The sequence below is a fragment of the Cotesia glomerata genome, linkage group LG1, assembly GCF_020080835.1.
Source record: "Cotesia glomerata isolate CgM1 linkage group LG1, MPM_Cglom_v2.3, whole genome shotgun sequence".
NCBI lineage: Eukaryota > Metazoa > Arthropoda > Insecta > Hymenoptera > Braconidae > Cotesia > Cotesia glomerata.
Window position 1 is genome coordinate 9,891,051 of NC_058158.1, and position 9,556 is coordinate 9,900,606.

Here is a 9,556-nt window from a genome sequence, read left to right on the forward strand (position 1 = left end):
TTAACAAATATTTATTAACATTTAATAAATCGTATTTAATAAATATTTATTAAATCCTATGATGTTAAAAAATCATTTATTAACAGTTAATAAAGCTTGGTAAATATAAACAAATCCTTCTATCAGTGTAATAATTTAATTTATTTGAAGACAATTACTTAATTTATTAAATTTTAATAAATATTTTTTAACATTCAATAAATATTTATTAACTGTTAATAAATATTTTTAACTGTTAACAAATATTCATTAACATTTAATAAATAATTTATTAACTGTTAATAAATATTTATTGAATTCTATGATGTTAAAAAATCATTTATTAACAGTTATTAAAGTTTATTAAATATAAACAAATCCTATCAGTGTATCAAAGATATTTTTTGAATTAAAAAAAGATAATTGACTTTATTAGTTGAAGGAATTATACTTGATGAATTAAATTCGCTTTATATCTTGATCTGGATGAGCGAAATTTATTAGTTGTGAATATAGGGGCAAAGATAAAGTATCGGTTTTATTTAGAAAATAAATTAAAGCTCGACAATTCGCTCGAATGTCACCAAGGAAGAAAATAGTCCAGTTGAAAAGGACACGGTTTATTTTGGCCTACGAAAACTTTCCTGGTCATTCAGAATTTATTGTCTTATCACTTTATTGACTCGACGGGTGAAAATAAAAAATAAGGTATCTCAATTTTTGAGGACGTTACGAGGGTCTGAAGAGTAAAAAATAGAGAAATCACCCGCACCATTTCTGATATCCTAAGTCACTTAGAATCTTGGTGATTTAACTCAGAATTTTTTACAGAACAGATAAAATTTTATTCTTCAGGTTAATTTTTTAGAGTGTTTACATTCAATTTCATTTTTATAGCACACTCTAATTGTTTTAATTATCGTAATTATTCATTAGAGTAAAAGTAAAAAAGGAAGAATTTAAAAGTATATCTCTTTTATTAATAAAATGTTGCCAAACATAAAAAAGAAGTAAGAAAAAAATTAATTTTTTTCAAAAATTTTTTAATAAATTTTCTATTTTATTTTATTACTTATTTCACAGATTTTCATTACCTATTACTCAGTTTTATAGTTTGCAATAGATACCAATAATTTTTATCGTAATTTTTTTACAGTGCAAATTCGAATGTAAAAAAAAATTTAAAAATTAAATCGTATTTCTAAGTCAACTTTTATTTCCTAGCATATTTTAATTGCTTTAATCTGTAGTATAATTATTCATCAGAATCAGAATGATAAAAATGTATTTAAATATTTAAATAGATTTATTTTATCTATAAAATTTTTTAAAGGTCAAAGTTATGTAAGAGTTAAATCAATTTTTTAACAAAATTGCACCATAAATTTTCTATTATTTTATAACTTATTACACAGATGGTAAAGTAAAAGTTGTTTTATAGTTAAAAACTGATATCAATAATTTTTTTTACAGCTCAAGTCAAAATAACAAAGAAAACTTGAAAGTTAAATCGTATTTCTTAGTAAATTTTTTTTATAATAAAATTATTAACTTATAGAAAGATATTTTCCCTTTGTGCTTTGTAATATATGAACACATAATCTATGAACATGTGTGTTATTGAAAGTACTGCAGTGAAAGACAAATAGTAGGTATGAATAACGATTGCCCGGAACTGAAGTGAAGTTCAGCCAAGTAAGAAGCTTTGCCAGGTTGTCAAAAAAAAAAAAAAAAAAATAAAAAGAGGAAAGATAAAAGAACATGAACCGGAATAGTATTTTTCTATATAATACCTCATACTCGTTGCTAGCTCAAGAAATAAACCATCCGATATTTTTCATGTTATCTTTGTACCATACGTATTTTTATTTATATAGAATACTGTTGTGTTCTGTTGTCTAGATTAATTGCTTTTTATATTGAAATCAAATTTTTTTACTTGGTGAGCTTTGGTTGCAATATAAACTGAAAGCACTTTTAAACAACCGCAATTATTCATTATTTATGCGGAAAGTAAAAACATTAAGCATTAAAAATGACCGCAACCCGGTAGGTGTTTTGTGCGATGTACATCGGGAAAGTGGTGAGCAGAAAAAAAAGGTTAAAAAAGACCCGTCAAGTTGTAAAGAAAACCATTAAGTAAGGTGGAACAAAAATGAGGCAGTGCTGTAAAAAAACACGGTTTTATTTTTTTATCATTTTTTAATGATCATTTTATTCAGACCGCCGGAGAAATAACCCAGAAAGCTTTTTTAATAAGATTAAATAGACGGAGTGTCATTAATAATTACGTAACAAATGGCTGAATGTATGTGTATGAAATTATTATATACACAAAAAGAATGGTTCACTTGAATCAAGAAAATATTTTTCTTGCTAATTATTTTCTTGGGCGAAAAAAAATTTTTTTTTTGACAAGAAATTTCATTTATCCCAACAAAATTAATTCTCTTGCTTCAAGAAATACGTATCTTGATCCAAGACAATTTATTTAAATCAAGAAAATTTTGTTGTTTTGAGAAAATTTTTCTCTTGCTCGAAAAAATTAAGTTCTTGACAGAAGTAAATTTTCTTGTCTTGAGAAAATTTTTCTCTTGCTCCAAAAAATTAAATATCTCGATAATAAATTTTCATTAATATTTTTATTGACGAACATTTCAAATGGGAAGATCAAATAATATTGAACCATTTTCTTTCATTCAATATGTATAATTGCGTGCTAAAATGGGTATCAAATATTCAAGAGAAAAATTTTCTCAGCTGAAGTAGGTGGCGCTGCTTCCCTAAAGTATCTAAAAATCTTGATCCAATATAAAAATTTATTGTATCAAGTATTTATGATAATTTGAATTAAGAAAAATTACTTCCACCAAGAATAGAATTTCAAGAAAAATTCTTACTTCGGCCAAGACAACTTCGGTCTTCCTTCGGGCACCCGAAAATTTTCTTGAGCCAAGAATTTTATTCTCCAGTCAAGAAATTTTTTTTTCTGTGTATTATACTGAAGATAAAAGAGAAAATTTGCGTTATCATTGAAATTCTTAAATGGAAATTACGTCATTGAAATGTTGGATAATGATTTAATTTGTGGAAATGTCATTTCTTTAGAACTCAAATAACAAAAAGATATAAAAAGAATGATAACAATGAAATGAAAAGCGAATTATCTAATTTAACTGATTGATAATCAATACTATGACGATTAGTCGGTATAATAAGCTTGTCATTGGGAGATGCCAATAGCAGAACAATTTAATGATAATAAATAATAATAATAGTGACCAATCAATCAAATAAATTTAACATTCAATGTTTCTCGATTTGTTTTTTTTAATTTGTTAATTTGTTTGCGATTTTATTAAAAAAATTTATTCTCTGAGGATAATGTTGGTGAATTTTAAGTAATTGATGAATATTTTAATTAGGAAAAATATTTATAAAATGACTCACCAATTTAAAAGCTTCTTTATCAGCTTGACCGACCCGTTTTTGAGTATTTAAAGTAAAAATAAAGATACAAATTAAATTTCAATTGAGAACATTGTCACGATTTTTGCAAACTCGAAAATAAAAACAAAAAAAATAATAAAATAAAATAATAACACGAGTAAATTTGTTATCTGACGATGATCCGAACGCGGAAAGTTTCTCCACGTGACTGAAGATACACAAGTACCCATCGGCAGAACCATGGATAAGTAAATTGGTAACATTGCGCAGGTCGTATTGTTGAGCGGTTGGTTGGTGAAAATAAAGGTGAGGGTAATAACTACCCGGTAGTTATTATCTCTTTTTATTTTATTTTTTTTTTTTTTATGTTGTATGGAAATCAGTTTTACTTGTTTTATGATAATGATATTTAGTAATGTGCTGTGAGTTTGGCGAATAATTTTAAGGGTAGTCTAAATAGAAATATCAAGTGTTGGAATTCCTCTCGAGCCTCAGTCTTGTCTATTTAAGTGAGACATGGAAATAGAGAACAGAGGAATCCAAACTCTCAACTATCAAAAACATACCGTCTGGTATAATTAGCATGTCACATTGCTACTTCCAGAGATACATTTGTTAAGTGATTTAGCCGTTGAAGAGGGAAGAATCATTTGGATAGTTTGAATACTCGTAAATTTGGAATTTGATGTGGTTTAAATTGGAATTTAATGTTTTATAATTTACTATTGATTTATTTAATTTAATTACTGTTGAAAAATTTTTTAATAAATTTTATTCCACCAGTAAAAATAAATTCTGACTATTTTCTCGTTAGTGTTTCATAAATTTTTAATTATTTACCTGATTTCACTTTTTTAACTATGCAAATTGGAATGTATAAATAATTATCAATAAATTCCTAAATATTTTTATATAAAAGCGATGTACAACCCAAGTATTGTATAAAAAACAAATAATAAATTAATATTTTTGTTTTTATTCAAACAAAAAAAAATATGACATTAAAAGTTAGCAGTCACTTGACAATTTTTTAATTTTTTTTTTAAATCAAATTTGTTTCGAAGAATTATTTTTAAAAAATTGCATTTTTAATTTTTCAAAATTTTTAAACGTCTATTTTTTCTTCTAATTTTTTTTTGCTATAATTTATTTGTTAAAAAAATTAATAAATGTCTGCTAAATTAATTTCTATAAAAAAATTAATGAATAAAAAATTTACAAATTAATTTTTTAAATTCTATTAGCAGAATTAAAGTAAAAAATTCAGTCCTAGTATATCTGATAATATTTTTAGTGCATTTGATACTCTAGAACATCAAGAGAGTCCTCTCTGATGTGAATAAAATATTTCTTGATTTAAAAAAAAAGATACTGATAATCATACAGTAAGTTTAAAAAGACGTAGGTCACTATCTATAAATTCTTGATGTCCAGCAATGGGCTTTAGTTTAAATTTAACTTTACCTACTGTAGGAAAAAGCTTCTTTATATTTTTAACTTTATATTCTTTATATTTTCTTAAGAAGGGTTTATATTTTTTTTCTCTCTCGCTCTCTATTGGACAAACGAGAGTATCTCTGTCATACTTGTACAACTTATGGAATCTTAAAACGGATTTTATGCATAAATAAATGAAAATTTTCCAAAAAAGCGCTTCGCTCTTCGATGGATAATTTAATTATCTATCGAAGAGCGAAGCGTTTTTTTCAAAATTTTATCTTATTCATGAGCAAAACTCGTTTGTAAATCAACTATCAACCGCTCTTAAGGCTCAGAGTAATAAATTGTAAAAATAACAAAGAGACCCTGATAGCCAGCGCTTTCTCAGTAAGTGTTGACTGGCAGCAGTTACGGTTAATTTATACATCAAGTTGGCGGTAATTCTTCACTCAACAACAGTTGTAAGCAAATTGACGGAAATCTACGGCCGCAACTTGAATACAAGTTAACAATCAAACTTGTAGTTAAATTTCCTTTCAACTTTACTACAATTTGACGGAAATACTTGTACAGTAAGTTTTGAGGTCTATTTGCAGAGTAAGTTTTAGGTAACTAATAGGTAATCGCTCGCTTTGCCAACTCTTTACGTCAAGTTTGCTTCAAATTGCGGACGTAGATTGACAGTAAGTTATAGGTAAGGTGGCTCTCAGGGGAGCTTTTTTAGTATAAGAGCGTAAAATACATGCAACTTACATATTCGACGGGTGGTAAGACTGGTTTCTACAGAGCTTTCGAAATCTTGAATTAGCCCTGATAGCCACAGTTTCAGACCAACCAAGTTGGTGTCAGATAGTTGCCACCAACTTAGCGACGGGTTGCGGTCAACTAGTCAGATCGACAACATTCCAAATTATTAAGACTCTAGAAAATTTAAAATTCCGCTACATTCAAAGTTTATAAAATACATTAGCTTAAATAGAATAACAGCCGAAAAACAATTTTGTAAATTATAAAACACCGGGTTATCGAATAAAAGTAAATATAAATCTTATATTCCTCAAGAGTTAAAATTAATTTGATTTCGAAAAGGGTTGTTCCGACGTATATTCATCCGAATACTCATCTATCCGAATAATGATTCGGCCGAAAATTACTCATCAAAAATTGGAAATTTTTCTTAGATGGTCCACCTTTACAATCATAAAATTTGAGTGTTTTCCATACATGCTTGTAAATTAAAAATAAAATTAATTTTCAAAAATTAATTAAAAAAAAATTTCTAATCTAATTATAAAATTATTTACATTTTTTCGGCTAAATGAGTGTTCGTCTGTTCATTCATTTTGGCGTATAAATTTTCGTTGTTATGTTTTTTAATTTATTGAGACTTTGTGACTTTGAAAGATTCTATTAATATAGCTTTAGATTTTTCTTTATTTAAGATTATATTTTCGGAATTTTAAAATTTGTAAAAATTAATTATTTTAAATTACATTTAATATTTACTTTCTAAGTTCTAGTAATTTATTAATTCGGAATGTTGTTAGTCTGACTAGTTGACTGCAACCCTTAGCGACAACTTGCGGTCAACTTCCGAATTTGTAACTGTTGGCGTCAAGGTGGCTACAAGTTTCTGAGAAAAACAAGACCAATCTACTGCCGCAATATGTCGCCAGATTTCTTGAGAAACTTGTCGTCAACTTGGTGCGAAAGAATTTCGAAAGCAATTTTTGCCAACAACTTGGTGACAACTTGGTGAACAACCGAGTTCATTTCCAAGACTTGCCGCCAACTTGGTGACAAGTTGCGGCAGTAAATCGACGGAAAGTTGCGACCGACTTGGCTATCAGGGAGTGCTTGAAATAAATGTTATATTAATAAATAAAAACTAGTCACTTTTATCTCACAGATTTTATCCTTAATTTTGTTTATTAATAAAAAAAAATTATACTGAAATCAGCTGAGACCTGACAATTTTTTTAATTTTTATTATAAATTTGTTATAAAAAAAATAAAATACTTTTCAAAACTTTGCACTTGTAATTTTTTTAATGAAAATTTTATGAAAATTAAGTTAGCCGACATCTAAAAATTTTTATAATTTTTTTTTATTAAAAAAATTATTACAAAATAATAAAAAAAAATTATCATTTGTAAAAAACTTTAAAAACTGTAAGTGCAATTTTTAAAAAATATTTTTTAGTTCTAATTAAATAATTAAAAACGTCGGCTAACTTTAGTATTATTAAAATTTTTCAATAATAATTTAATAGTTATAAATATAAAAAAAAATTGACAAATGTCTGAGAAATTTCAGTATAAAAAATAATTTTTCTCTATTGTCAACGCATTCACACTTTTATGCACTAATTATTGCCACTTATTACCGAACTCTGAATAATTACACATACACAAACACTAATTTCTTTACTGACACAATTATAACAATGAATTAAAATTGCTACTGACAATTACAAATCACAACAAACACCTACATGTAACTACACAAACTATCCGTGACTTAATTTAACAATTTTTCACTCTTTTAAAATTTAAAGTATCAATTGTTTTATAATTTTTAAATTTTATTAAATAATAAGAATTATTTTTTATTAAAAAAATATTATTTATTGCCAATGTTTATTAATTTTTTAATTTATAAATCATGCGACGAATTTTAGAACCGCGAAGCTGCTGGATGACAAGAAAATTTCGAGCTTAAATGGCGCCGGCGCACCTTAAAACGACCGTTGGAAGAGAACTGCGCAGTAGCCATTACTTTCGATGCGCATGAGCCAGAAGCTTCCAGTACTCCTCGGCTCCCGCGTAAACTTCGTGGTTCTCGTTCCTGTCATCGGTTTTCATTAAAATAATTCAATTTATTGCTTATTAATAATTATATTTTTATTTAAAATAATTTTAAGAACTAATAAAACATATTGAATTATTAAATTGCGCGAGTCAGTGAGTAAAAAGTGGAAAATAGATAAAGTGAAATTCCGTGTCGGCTAGTGTCATTAAATTTATGCATATAAATTAAATTGTTAAAGTTTTCTTGAAATTACAATTACATATTAATTATTGTGATTATTATTTAGTAGTTAGTTTTTAGTTTTGTGCGTGGTTTTTATTTTTGTAATTATTGGGAGCAATTTATTTGTGAATTAACAACGGCCATAATTTTGTAGCGGCTAAAATGGCGGTAAAAGTAAGTAAGTTCAAATTTTTATTTGTTATAATTTTTATTCTCGTTGAATTTTTTTAATACAAAAGCAGAAAATGATATTTAATAATTATTTTTAGAATTTTTTTTTCAAAAAATCATATTTTTTAATGGATTTTATTTTATATTTAATAAAATTATAAATGATACTGAATTTAAAATACATTTAATAATTTTTTCGATTTTTATTACAATTAAATTATAAAAAAAAAAAATTTACAAAAAAATTCCACGAATAGAAATTTAAAAAATTAAAAAATACAGAAAATAATAAAATTTTATTAACTTAACAAGATTTTGGAGCTGTAAAAAATTAAATAATTAGTATAAGTCTTACAGACTTAAAATTTTTAAATAAAATTGTAACAAAAATTACGATCCAGCTGACAGTGGAACGGTCAGTGGACACGTAATTTTATCCAGGTCGCCCAATATTTGATAAAAATAAATTAAATAAACAAAAAAATGACTTGGGAGGTAACTCTTCGCCTCCCAAGCAACCCGCAGCTTTTCCTCAGGCTGGGTTAGTGCACGATTTTGGACGCCAGTTGTTCTTTTAACTAGGGAAACAACAAACCCTTTGATTTTCAGGGCCGATCTGCAGATATTCAGGCGAAGATAAATAATAGACTAATATTAGGAGAGAAAGGAGGAAGTAATTTACGTAAATTAAATTATTGATCAATCAGCAAATATTAATAATAAAATAAATAAATTATTTATTCAAAAGACCAGAAATTACTTAAAACTAAGTCCAGTGCCGAATTTCTTAGCCGGATGGACTATATAACAGTAATAATAATAATCTTGCCGCGTACAAATGTTAATTATTAATCTAAATCCTGAGTAGACCGTTTATTTACGACGACGTTGATTACAAAATAGAAGTTATATCTAATAATATTGAACAGAGATATACCCGAAATCCCCAGTCGGGTTATCTCGACAAAAGATAATAAAACAATAAATAAATTTTTAATACCAATTTGTTCGCCAGGAGACAACGCGGTGCGTGGTTAATAAAATGGCTCAACTTGTGAGTACTCACCAAAAAAAGGGAACTCGAACGAAGGTGCCAGATCTACACTCCTTACACTTTGCGGGTTACCGCGTGCCTCTCGATTTTTATTTTACGAAAAAGTGCGGGACCTCGTGTCCGATCACGAGGGCCTCTCCAGTCATTTACCAAAATTACTGGTCCCTGTGCTCGCAATCGATACTTTAGGGAATTACACGTGCGAGCAAGGGCTACGACTTATTACCAATAATCAATATACCCTGATAGCCAAGTTGGCCGCAACTTTCTGTCAATCTACTGCCGCAACTTGTCACCAACTTGGCGGCAACTCTTGGAAAGTAACTCGGTTGGTGTCAACTTGTTCACCAAGTTGTCACCAAGTTGTCGGCAAAAGTTGCTCTGAAACTTTTTCACACCAAGTTGACGATAAGTTTCTCAAGAAATTT

At 27.4% G+C, this 9,556-nt stretch overlaps 1 protein-coding gene across 3 annotated transcripts in view; it reads right to left on the reverse strand.

The window, feature by feature from the left end:
• Positions 1–3,637, reverse strand: part of LOC123261836 — a 38,057-nt gene extending 34,420 nt beyond the window's left edge. For all 3 annotated transcript variants that reach the window (XM_044723687.1, XM_044723697.1, XM_044723677.1), the window contains exon 1: positions 3,430–3,637. The gene's annotated coding sequence lies outside the window, so the exon portion shown is untranslated. The remainder of the gene's footprint in view (positions 1–3,429) is intronic.
• Between the last annotated feature and the right edge of the window lie 5,919 nt (positions 3,638–9,556).